Here is a 12442-nt window from a genome sequence, read left to right as displayed (position 1 = left end):
ACAGGACACTCTGATCTCATGTGAACACAAAAGAAGGACGCGAATTAGTTGACTGGTCTTTCTGAACTTCAAGTAGTAAAATGTCACGGCCATGTTGGAAAAGCCAATCATTCCTCATTGACGACTGTGCGAAAGATGAGAAACAAAACAAGCGAATTAGGGTATTTTTCATATAATCCAAAGAAAGAAACTTGCGAACACTCGACCTGTTTGTCGAACGTACCAACTATATTAAATAGATTCACTCAGTCCATTCTGAAGTTAGGGCATTCTAAAGTTGAGGTTGTGGTAGGTAGTGTTATTATTTATGCCACGTTTTCAGTTTATGTGTGACACTTTTGTGTTCGCAGAATGCTTATGTGTGACGTTTACATGCTTTATGTTGTATGACACTTTGAGTTACACTTTGTCCTGAGCTGATCGAGATAGCTATAAACCTTTTAATGAAATGGTTTAAATTGGGACTTAAACGACTTAAAACAACTGCACTGGTCCTGAAGTGGAAGGCTTAGGCAAAGTGTAAAGTTTTTTTTTTTAATTATTTAAGGGGTAAATAGTTTGTGTGATTACATTTTTGTATGTTAAAATAACCTTTCATTGGTTAATAATAACCATAAAAGATACAAACACACAATAAAAACATTTCATGGCATTTACAAACCGCAATAAAAGATAAACGGCCTCAAAGACAGGTTTGATCTGAACAGAGTCAAAAAATAAAAATGGTTAAAAATATAATGTTTAAGATAAAACCATAAAAATTATCATATGTGCATAAAAAAAGCCAATCATCCCCTTTTTTTCTGACCCTTACAGCAGTCATTACAAAACCTGGCACCACTAAAACAAACAAATTCATTATTTAACATTTGTAAAAAAAACATAAAAGCAGGCCTGGCCTGAGTAAACTGCTTCCCTTTGAGTATAGGAAGAATAAATACATTGTCTACAAGGAACATGATAAAAGTGACAAGACAGGACAAAATTAAAAGTATTCTGATCTCAGATGTTAACACAGGTAGATTATCGGCCTTGTTCCAATTCAATAGGGTCTGCTAGAAACTAATGCAATTGGTTCAGCCTAAAGCAAGTCAACATAAAACGAATCTGAGGGTTGGTGTCAAAGGTTCGGTATAGTTTGGTACGCACAGGGGTGGAGATGATAATGTGCGTGCGGAGAGAAAATGTTACAAATTCTGTCCACTGCCTGGTAGAAAACGTTTTTTCACCCAAGATAAATTCCCCCTTGCTAATGTTCTACGGATGAAAATACAAGTTAGGGCGACCCAGCAACTCAGCCAAATCAATTCCTTGGCTAACATAATTCAGCCAAGGAATTGATTTGGCCTTCTTCAGAAGCAGACAGTCCCTCAGTATAATCCCGTTAAGTTTCAAATCAGGGTTAGACAAAATTGAAAACCATTTGATCCCCAAAATAACCCTTTCTAGACTCTTCCTCCCTCTACCACACCTTGCATCCTCATACCTCTTTTACTAATCAGATCTCCCAAATAAGCCTTTCTAAACCCTTCCTTCTGACTTTAAAAAAAAAAAACTTTGCAGACCCTTCCCTCTTCCATCTGCTATTCCTTTTCAATTGAAATAGCAGACTACCATGTCCACCGCTCAAATTAATTTAATATTTCCCTATACTAATTCCCGACTAATCCTGTTTGGGTTCCCAGGGGAGCAGGTTACCTACCGAAAAACGCTTCAACATCACATCAGGGGTAGCAAGCGCTATATAAATGCAAACCCTTCACTCTTCTAACCCTTTACAATCCTTGTTCAATACAAAGCACTGGCTCACTTGTCCACTGCTCAAATTAATGTCATATTTCCCAATACTAATTCACCACTAATCCTTTTGGGTTTGGGTTCCAGAGTACCATGCTACTCCCCAAAAAGCGCTTCAACACCTCATCAGGGGTAGCAAGCGCTATATAAATGCAAACCATTCCCTCTTCTAACCCTCCACTATCCTTTTCAACCCAAATAACAGACTAACATGTCCACCTTTCAAATTAATTTCATATTTCCCTATACTAATTCATCACTAATCCTTTTTGGGTTCTGCCGGAAAAGCGCTTTGACGCCTAGTCAGGGGTATTAAGCGCTATATAAATGCAATTACAATTACAATTTACAAAGGCCGTATTACCAGTAAATCTGAAATGTAGCTTACCCCTAGCTCTTCATGGATCACAAAAGAAGGTGCAGATTGGGGTGCTGCCAGGAGAGATCTGAAAAATGTATTCTCAATGATTTTGAAGTCATGACATTGTGATCACTTAAAATCATTAAGATAGGAGTAATAGAAAGGGTAAAGTCCTGGCAAAAAACAAAATAAATTAGGAAAGGAAAGGAAAGCTAAATTGGGAGATTAAAACATCTCTAAGCTGTAGGGTTGCTACCTCTCCAAAAGAAAAATACCAGTCATTTGTTGTAGTTTTAAGAGTGTGCAAAGGCCTAGACATGATACTAAATAGGGCAGTAAATAGAATAAAATGTATTCATTTGTAACATGACTTTTCTGTCTCTATTTACTTTAATTATTAGTCAGGGATTGTTAACGCAGCACTAGATCACATTTATGGTTTAAATCTTTTATTAATTTTCATACAAAGAGAGAAAATGAAACCAGACCCCGACTCCTGAATACAGCGTATAACAGACACAAGTGTCGCGACTAATAGCATTACCCAGGTAAGAAGCATGGAGTGAGGCTACAAGAGAGGACAAAATAAAAGGAAGAACATAGGAAAAAAGAGGAAAAAAGCGGGGGAACCCTCCAAAGGCAATATTCGCAAAAGCTCCCCAAACATGTCCACCCTCCGCCCTCCACCCTCCCCCCCCCCTCTCGTCCATCAACTAAAAACCCACGGGATAGGGAAGGAAAGGATTAAAGGACCCACAGAGGATCATCTCAGTCTAGTAGGTCTACGCGGGAGGGCCTTCTGTGGGATTTGCCTGTCAGCCAGAAGCAATAATCTGTGATAGCGGGGGCACGTCAGTTCCCTGAAGTCAGTTTGGAGGAGGGTGAGGAAGGGACGCCAAAGCCCTGGGAACTCAGACCCTCTGCCTGCCAGAGTGAGAGTGAGCTTCTCCATACCCAACACCAACCATAGTCTCTGCAGCCATCCAGAACGAGGTGGGGGCAAGGGGGTGCGCCAGTATATTCTGTGTGGCCGCTCCCAGGGCAATGGTGATCAGGCGACCCCTTCGGGATTTTAGAGGGTACATCAACGGGTTTGGCAGGCCCAAAAGGATGTAAGCCGGGAAGCGCGGGAGCTGTGTGTCCAGGTGAATATCTATTTCATCCAGAATTTGGGACAAATAAGGTTGGATGTGCTCACAACTCCACAGTAGATGTTCTAGGGTGCCCACCTCCCCACAGCCCCTCCAACAGAAAGCACTCTGGCGAGGATCAAAACGGTGGAGGCGCTCCGGCGTATAGTACCAATAGGTAACCACCTTAGTCATTGTCTCAGTAAGGCCTGTGTGGTGTGCTGAGTGTCGGGCCCTAAAATAGATGTTATCCCATTCCTTATGGGTGAGGGATCTGCCAATCTCCCGTTCCCAGCGTGCCCGGCCAGCATTGTACGTATGTGCGTTAGTAGCCAGGAGGTGCTTGTAAAGTTCGGAAATAAGCTTCTTATCCGAGGACCTAGTAATAAGCCATTTCTCAAAGGTGGTAAGGGGACGCTGGGCACCGGGCTTCACTTGGGGTTGCAAGACCCAATGTCTGAGCTGTATATACGGGAGCCTCTCAGTCTCCGGGAGGCCATATTCTGTTCGAATCTGTGGAAAGGAAAGAATGCCATCCGTATCAAATAGATGCCCGAGGCATCTGCACGGAGAGGGCCACCAGAGCGCAAAGGCCCTGGTTGCCATGCCAGGTTGGAATTCTGGATTGTTAACGAGTGGCGTTAAGGGGGAGGGAAAGGATGTCAGAGCATGTGTCAGGGCAGTACGGTCCCATGCCTTCAAAATCGTGCCCGTGATGTAGGAAGCATAGAGGTTTGGCGGCCTGTGGGCCTTACAAAGAAAGGGGACACCCTGCAGGGTCGTTGCCGCTACCGCTTGGTCTTGGAACAACCAATGCTTCTCGGACTCCAAACGGCTCCATTCTACAAGGTAGCGGAGCTGTGATGCGTAAAAATAAAGCTGCAGGTCATGTATCCCCACCCCTCCTCGCTCGGGCGGCAAGATTGATATCGCGTGCTTGAATCTGGGCTTGCGGCCCTGTCAAATAAACTGCGCCAAGTCCGATTGAGTTTGCTGAATCCAGCCCGCCGGGGGACGGAGAGGGAGCATCTGTAAGAGATACAGGATTTGGGGTAGGATGGTCATTTTAGTGGCCGCGATTCTACCTAGCCAGGAAAGGGTGTGATGTTTTCATTGACCTAGTTCGCTGCGGATGTCGGTGCGAAGCCGATTGTAGTTAGCGGTAACTGTAGCTTGAATGGTGGGGCCTAAGTGCACCCCAGAGTAGGGGACTGTGGAAGCCGCCCACTGTATCGGGTGTTCCTCTTGAAGACGAGCCAACGTGTGCTGGGTAAGGGAGATATTAAGTGCAGTCGACTTACCCATATTAATTTTAAAACCCGAGGCCTGCCCAAAACTATGGAATTCGATGAAAAGCGCTCTGAGCGACTGGATTGGATCAGTGAGGGATAATAGAATGTCGTCCGCATATAGGCTGATGGCGTGGACATCTCCGCCAAATTTGATGCCAGTTATAAGGGGGTGGCGCCTGATCCGAATTGCTAGTGGTTCCATATATAGCGCAAAGAGGAGGGGAGAGAGAGGGCACCCCTGCCGCATGCCTCTGCTAATGGGGAACCGAGAAGATGTCTGTCCATTCACCCGGACAGTAGCCGTGGGCAGATGGTAACAATTCAAAATCCGTGTACGCAGCTTCTCCCCTAAGCCAAACCTCCGCAGAACCCGCTCTAGATATGGCCAATCCACCCTGTCAAAGGCCTTCTCAGCGTCTACGGCCAGTAACATATATTGCGGTACGTGATGCCTTTTCAATGAGGTTGAGGACTCTCTTGGTATTGTCACTCGTCTGCCTCTGTGGTATGAATCCCGCCTGGTCCGGCTCCACGAGTTGGGACATGTAAGGCCCAAGACGGGTTGCGAGGATGCTCGTGTACAGTTAAAGATCGACGTTGAGTAGGGAAATCGGCCTGTACGCGCTACAAAGTGTCGCGTCCTTCCCAGGTTTGGGGATGACCACGAACAACGCCTCCAGCATCTCTTCAGGGATGGCTCCATCCTGGGAGAAGGTGTTGAACAGGTCTCTTAGTAAGGGGGCCAGTTGAGCACAAAAGGTTTTGTAAAAGGCTGCCGAATAACCATCCGGCCCAGGCGATTTACCTAACTTTAAGCACGAAATTGCTGCAATGACCTCCTCAGTCCCTATATCCCTGTTGAGATAGTCGGCTTGCGCTGGATTGAGAGCCGGCACCTGAGCAGTCGCTAGATAGTCGGAGCAGTGGAGCGGATCCAGAGGGTCGCTCAAGTAAAGAGTCGCATAGAAGTCACGAAAGGCTTCCGCAATCGCCACATCGTCCGACGTGAGGTCCCCCCCGGGCAGCGGCGAATAGATTGCACCCCTTGGCACTGCCGAGTCACCCGCAGCTTATGGGCTAGCAGGCGGCCGCATCTATCGCCACCAACATAAAAGGACTGGCGCAATCGGAGAGCCGCGTATTCGGCTCTATCTTGGTCCAGTGCAGCGAGCTGCTTCCCCTCCACGCACAACCGACGCCATGCTCTAGCTGCCCCTGTGCGCTGGTGCATCTGTTCCGATTCAGCAACCCTCTGGGTGATTTCAGCACGTTTGCGATTGCGCTCCAGGTTACTGGCCGTCGAGATGGCTATGAATTCCCCCCGCAGGACGGCTTTAAGGGCTGTCCATTGTATCGCTGGAGACGTGTCGGAGTTTGCATTAAGGGCAAGGTAGTTGGCAATGGCTACCTTGATCTGATCGACAGTGGATGCAGAGTGTAATAGCTTGTCGCGCAGTCGCCAATGCCGCAGTGATTGCTGGACTCAGGGGAAGTGGAAGGTGGCAACAACAGGGAAGTGGTCTGAGAGAGATGCAGTAAGGATCTCGGAGCCCGTCGCGAGCGCCTGCAGCGGGATGGAGCTAATGAAATAGTCAAGCCTAGCGTATGTTTTGTGTGCCCCTGAGTAGTGCGTATAAGCGTGACTACGGGGGTGAAAGTGGCATCTCAGATCGACGAGCCCAAGCTCGCCAAGACGAGCCAACCCTGCTTGAGAAAGAGCTCCCACCTATGTCGTCCACTGGGCCGAGCGGTCACAGACATTGTCAAATACTACATTCAAATCACCTCCAAGTAACAAGCGGCGCTCTGCATCATTAGCTGTTGCCTCGGTAAGTACGGTGTGGAAAAATTTATCCTGACTTTCGTTCGGGGCGTACACAGAGCCCACTATGAGAGAGACCCCTGCCACTAGGAACTGATAAGTAAGTAAGCGGCCCTTTATCTCAGCCTCCTTCTGAAAGACCCTGCCCTGAAAGGAGCGAGAGACCAGGATAGCAACTCCGGCGGATTTGGTGGAATTAGAGGAGAATAGTTGTGTGGGGAAGGCGCGCGTTTTCATCCTATGATGGTCCTTGGGGGTGAGATGCGTCTCCTGTAAGAGGCATATGTCTGCAGCTGAATGTTCCAAAAAGTAGAGAACTGCCTTAGCTTGACCGGATTGTTAAGTCCGCGAACATTAAGAGTAAGAATCTTAAGTGGCTTATGAGGCATCTGGAATGTGGAGGAGAGACATGCTAAGGCGGAGCGCGCAGCGACTACGCTGAGGCGCAACACGAAGACATTCCGGACATATTGCACTACCAGTACACCACCTGTCTGTGGATGGGAGGAGGATGGACGAGAGGAGCAAACCCCAAAACAACCCAAGAACCCCAACAAAACAAGAGGACTCTACACCCCCTAACACAGGCAAAATACCAACCATAAACAACAATGAGCATAGTCCGTCGTCCCTGGACAACTGGTCAGTCAAAGTACAGGGGTCCATATCGTGGCCACCAGAAGAGCAGCCCCACCCCCGCCAACCACCCAGAGCCTGCAAAGATGCTAAGAGAGAGATCAAGAGTGAAAGGTGCCCTCCCGATTCACTTGACTATGTCGTCGCTCTCTGCAAGAGCCTCCGTGGCTGCGGTCAGGACCGCCTGCTGACTCCGAGTGATCTCCGACTGGGGGCGGCTTACGAGGGCGACGCCGTCTAGTCTGTCTCTGCCATCCAGACGAGGAAGTCTCCGAGCCCGACACAGCACCACCTCGATCGTCTTCATCACTTGGCGCCCCCAGGCCCAAAAGCCGGCAGGCATCTACCAAAGAGCGTAGTTGGTGGAGCCTGCCCTCGTGGCGAAATATGAGGTGGAACGGATGTCCCCACGAAAAGGTGATCCCCTGCTGCCGAAGATCCTCCGTCACGGGGCAGAACTGCCGTCGTCGCTGTAGGGTAATCAAGGCCAAGTCTTGATATAGGACAGGAGCATGACCCTGGAATGAGATAGGATGGAGGGCTTGTGCCTTGGTAAGGATGGACTCTGTGATTTTAAAGTCTTGAACACACACCAGGATGTCTGCCGGTGGAGCATTGGGACCTCTGGGCGGACCCACCCTTAGGGCTCTATCCAAGACAACGACGGCATCAGGAGTGCCCCCCAAGATGTGCCGGAAGAGGGCCGCGGTGAAGGCAAACAGGTCCCTAGTATCGTCGGTCAGTTTAACCCCACGTATCCGGATATTATGTCTTCGGGACCGGTTTTCCAGGTCCTCCAGATGCATTTGAATATCCATATTCTGGTCCTGTAGGCGGATTACCTCCTGCTGAAGCATTGCCAGTTCATTTGCCGCCGTATCGCTTTTCTCCTCGTGGGTGGGTACTCTTTCCCCAACACCATCAACATCAACATCCCTGCGCATTTCCTTGATTTCCGCGGCAAATTCGGCCTTCACAGATTGGATGTCTTCCCGTAGAGTAAGGAACAGAGACTCCAGGAAAGCTTTAGTGATGGGCTCCTCCCCGGTGCACGGTGGAAGTCTGGAGGGCTCAGCATCAGGCGCCCGCTCGCCATGGAGGCGGGCGACTGGGGTCGACCGAAGATATCCTTCAGGGGTTGGTGTGCCTGGGTTTGGACATGCTCTCTCTCCCCTGCCGGTCGCCTATCGCCTGTCGTTGTATGACCAGAGAGGGCAGAGCCCCTCCGGGGGCTGGCGCAATCACCGGGAAAAGTCCGTGAGAGCTCGAGGTGAGGTGCCCCAGATGGACGTGGGTCCCCCGCTAACACCACGAGGCCACCGCAGGCCCCAGCCGCCTCAAGCCCCGGGGACCCCCGCCTGATGTCCCCGCGTCGATGCGCCGCGTCGGCAGGACCTAGTGCGCGGCCAGGGACGCAGCCGACCAGTCCCCCGTCACCCCGGGAGCCCCGAAGGCCAGGTCAGCACTGTCAAGTATCGCAGGGAGGAGGCCCCAGACACCCCCACCACTCCTCTCAGGGCGGCCTCGTCATCCAGCCGCGCGATTGCCACGGCCGACACTCCAAGCCTCTATCTCCAGGAGAGCGCCCACAGCCACAAGCCGAAGAAATAATGGGGCGCAGCACACCCACATGTCGCGGCACCAATCGTCCCTGCTGCTTAGGTTTCGGGACCGGTAGGGCCACCTAATAACTAGCCGCTGCCGTGGTACAGAGATGGGCCGACATCGCGCTCATCTGAGGTCCTGGGGCCCCTGTTCAAACTGCCCGCTCTGCCTGTGTTCCGCAGCGTCCAGCTGGAGATGTTTTACAGCATGCCTGCCCGGTCCCACTCTCGGGGGTTCATCAGCGGGGTCAGCGAGGGACCAATCGACTATAAGGGGGGAAGGGGTGGCGCTCGAGCGCCGGAGCAGTCCCACGCCACCTGTATCGTCACTCAGTCTCTGCCCCCGGTCCCACCAGCACCTCTATACCTACAGCTGTCGTCGCGGTGGGAACTCCACACTCGTAGGGCCGGGCATCTGCGCGGGCCAGCCCCCAGGCACCACCGCTGCGACACTCCAATTCCGCTTTCTCCACTTCTCTCACAAGGCCCCGTTCCCGCCACACAGGCCTCACAGGCCGCTCTGGATCGCCGTAGCTCACAGGGGTGGTTTAGGCCGTGCCCCTGCGTCGATCTCTGCCCAGGTGGCCCTCTTCAGTCGAGCGGGCAGCTCAGGCTCCAAGGAGGCGCAGTCCGGTGGGGCGGTGTTCTGGAGCCCCCGGAAAGCAACGGAGCCAGCCTCGATGGACCCTACCGGGGCCCACCGCAATGTCGAGGCCTCGCCACCCCAGACCGGGAACCCGGGTCTCGCCGAGCTAGAAACGCCCCACACGGGCCGTGCTGTGCTACACCAGGCGAGCGGCAGGTAGGAGCCGACAGAGACGCGTCTTACCGCTCCGCCATCTTGGCCACGCCCCCACTAGATCACATTTAAAAGTGATTTCTATTTCTATTTGCTGTTTGAAGAATGTACAGATAAAGGTTAAAAATATCGACTTTAGGTGATTTTGCTTAATTTTGTACCGGCCTGGGCATTAACCTTTTAAGTGCGGCTGTCAGCGAATGGCTGCCTGCAGCCCTATCTTCCCACTGTGGGTGTCGGCCATTGGACAACACTGGGGCGGTTCTTTTTTTATTATTTTTACATCAGGATGCTCTGGAAGAGCTTCCTGAGCAGCCTGATTGTTTTTTTTAACTTCAATGACGATCGACATGCAGGACGCTGTGATATAATTGCAGTAAAAGTGAAAGTAAAAAGAGACGATGGGCTCATTGTACTGTCAGCGAATCAGTGCTGCCCTCAGAGCACTGATTCTTACTGGAGAGGTATTGTTGGAAAAGTGAAAATCTACCTTTTCCAATGGTACCTCTGCCTAGTGGATCCCTGTAGGAAGCTGGCTCTGTATATACTATACCAAAGTGAGGTATTGTGTGCACAGAGTCCAGTGGTAGGTAGGCAGAGGTTAAAGTAGATAGTACCTTACTCTCTACTTGTGGTAGTGTGATCAAGGAGTAAGGCCTTATCAGAGGGTAGTGCTAAGCATTTATTGTACACATTCAGGCAAGGAATGATTTCGCACACTCAAGGACTGAACTCAGACTAATTGGTTTTGTATAAAAATATTATTTAGATATACTGTATTTGCTAGAACCAAGCCAGGCCTGGTACACATGAATGTAATAATACTTTGTATACAAATGCAGTTCAACGTCAATTCAAATGCAATTAATCAATTTTACAGTAGAATTACTATGCAATTTCGTTTATTGAGCAGCCAGGTATCACTAGATGCCAGGCTGGTGCATTGCCTGAGGGAACGAAAAAGACTCAATACGTTTTGCAAACTCAACACAGGTTTACAATGTACTCACAAGCCACATTTTGTTCTGAGCGTACAGAACCAGGTTGTACGGGTCCATGGTAGAGATTCGGTTCTAGGAGCACTCGAGTCGCACCCCAAGTGACGCAGAGGCGGCTGGGTGCTGGGTGCAGGAGCCGTACAGTTGCCAACGAGCTAGCACAGTCGTGGGTGTGGGGGGCCTGCGGCAAGCAGGCCACCAGATTGGGCAACAAGAACTTCTGGGGTCGAGGTTAGCACTAAGGCCAAATGGCCCACAGATTCGGTTGAGGATCCCTCTGAGTCGGTCAGCGGATGATGAGGCGAATGTGGTCTTTGGGAATTGTTGCTTTGTGACCGCAAGCGTTCGGTGACGGAGTTGGTCGGACGGTGGTGGTTGATTGGTCTGGACCCCTTTGGTTACGGAGTTGGTTAGGGTGTTCGCCTTCGGTCGCGGTTCAGTTGTTGGCTGCAGATTGGTTTTAGGAGCTTGCAGAGGTTCAGGGGTCACTAGGATCCAGACTTGGATCGTTGGGAAGACCTTCTTAAAGTGTTGAGTCACTCGGGCTCAGGGCGCCGGGAGCAGAGTGATGGAGACTCACAGAATCGGCCGGAGTCAGAGTCGGTTACTTTTGAGCAAGTCCGGTGCTCACGGGAGACAAAGTTCTTTTTGGTTGTGAATGCAGAGCAAGCTCTCCAGGTTTTTGAGGGCTCCTAGCTGCAGAACACACCAAGGTTCTTTTGGAGGAGTCAGAGGTCGGGACAGGCGGATATGGCTGGGGCCAAGTCAGTTGGTGTCCTCCTCGTCATCTCTCCGCATGGCTGTTCAGTCCTTCTTCCTCTTCTTTTTGGCTCTGGTCTCAGGAGACAAGGTTCTGGGTTGCTCCTAAATACTAAATTTAGGGGCCATACTGGTAGGGACAGGTGGGGGCCAATGGGCCCCTTCCTTGGGTAGGGTACACCCCCTATTATGCCACCCTCCAGTGGGAGGGTGCATAGGCCTCACTCTGGTTGGTTGGGTCCGCCCATCCGCAAGATGGTGGGTACTGAGAGTTATGCTTCACCTCGCCTCCCCAACTGAGGGTGGGGTTGGCAAAGGTGGGCACTCCTCTCTTCCTCCCTTGGTTTTCACACTGATTCTCCCACCCAAAGCGGGGGTCAAAACCGGTGGGAGCCAGTTGCTGGAAGTAGCAAATGGCTCGGTTAGCTCACAAAGGTGGCAAGCCTTTGAAGCTTCCCCTGGGTGGACCCTGCCCATCCTGGGGAAGGAGGCTTGGCACCTAGACCCAGGATGTGCTTTGTTTCATGACCCCGAGAGTGGCAGGCTTTCAACCGAGGGCTCCAGAAACATATCTGGTGGTGGCAGCGGCAAGCAGCCACTTAGCCAGAACACTAGAGTTAAGTTGTTTTTCAGGGGGCACCTCTAAGATGCCCTCTGAGTGAATTTTTCATTCAATCCCACAATGGCATCATTGTGGGTTTAATATGCTGAGAAGTTTGATACCAAACTTTCCAGTTTTCAGTAAGGCAATTATGGTGCTGTGGAGTTCATAATACGAACCTCCCATACCATATATTCTTTATGGCGTTACAGCACTTAGCACGCGGTTAGTGGATCACTTCGGTCAGAGGTGCCACGCTGTTGCGCTGCTGCGCTGCCTATGCTTTTGACCCTGCCTGCATATTTTAAATGAAACCTGATTGTGTGAATTTTTAAAACTGTTAATTCCTTTTAGTTAGCGCCGCATTTTACTTTGGGCACTCATCTCTTGGGGCACTTACCATTTGCTCGGGGGCTTTTGATTGCTTTACTACTTCCTCGGTCCACCACAGCTTGCTGATTGTGTGGAGGGAAGTGAGTATTCTATTCTTCGCTCCTCCCTCCAACTTCCTGCTGCAGTTGCTGGGCAGCGCTCTAGTTGCCCCGGCCCAGCCTATTTTACAGCATGCTGGGCCAGACGAGCAGCGGACGCGCTGAAGGCGCACCGAAGGCAAGCCCGTATGCGCCCGTCCGCGCCAAGTCTG

Source organism: Triturus cristatus, chromosome 8 (assembly GCF_964204655.1).
Source record: "Triturus cristatus chromosome 8, aTriCri1.1, whole genome shotgun sequence".
Lineage (NCBI taxonomy): Eukaryota > Metazoa > Chordata > Amphibia > Caudata > Salamandridae > Triturus > Triturus cristatus.
Note: the sequence above shows the minus strand (reverse complement) of the source record.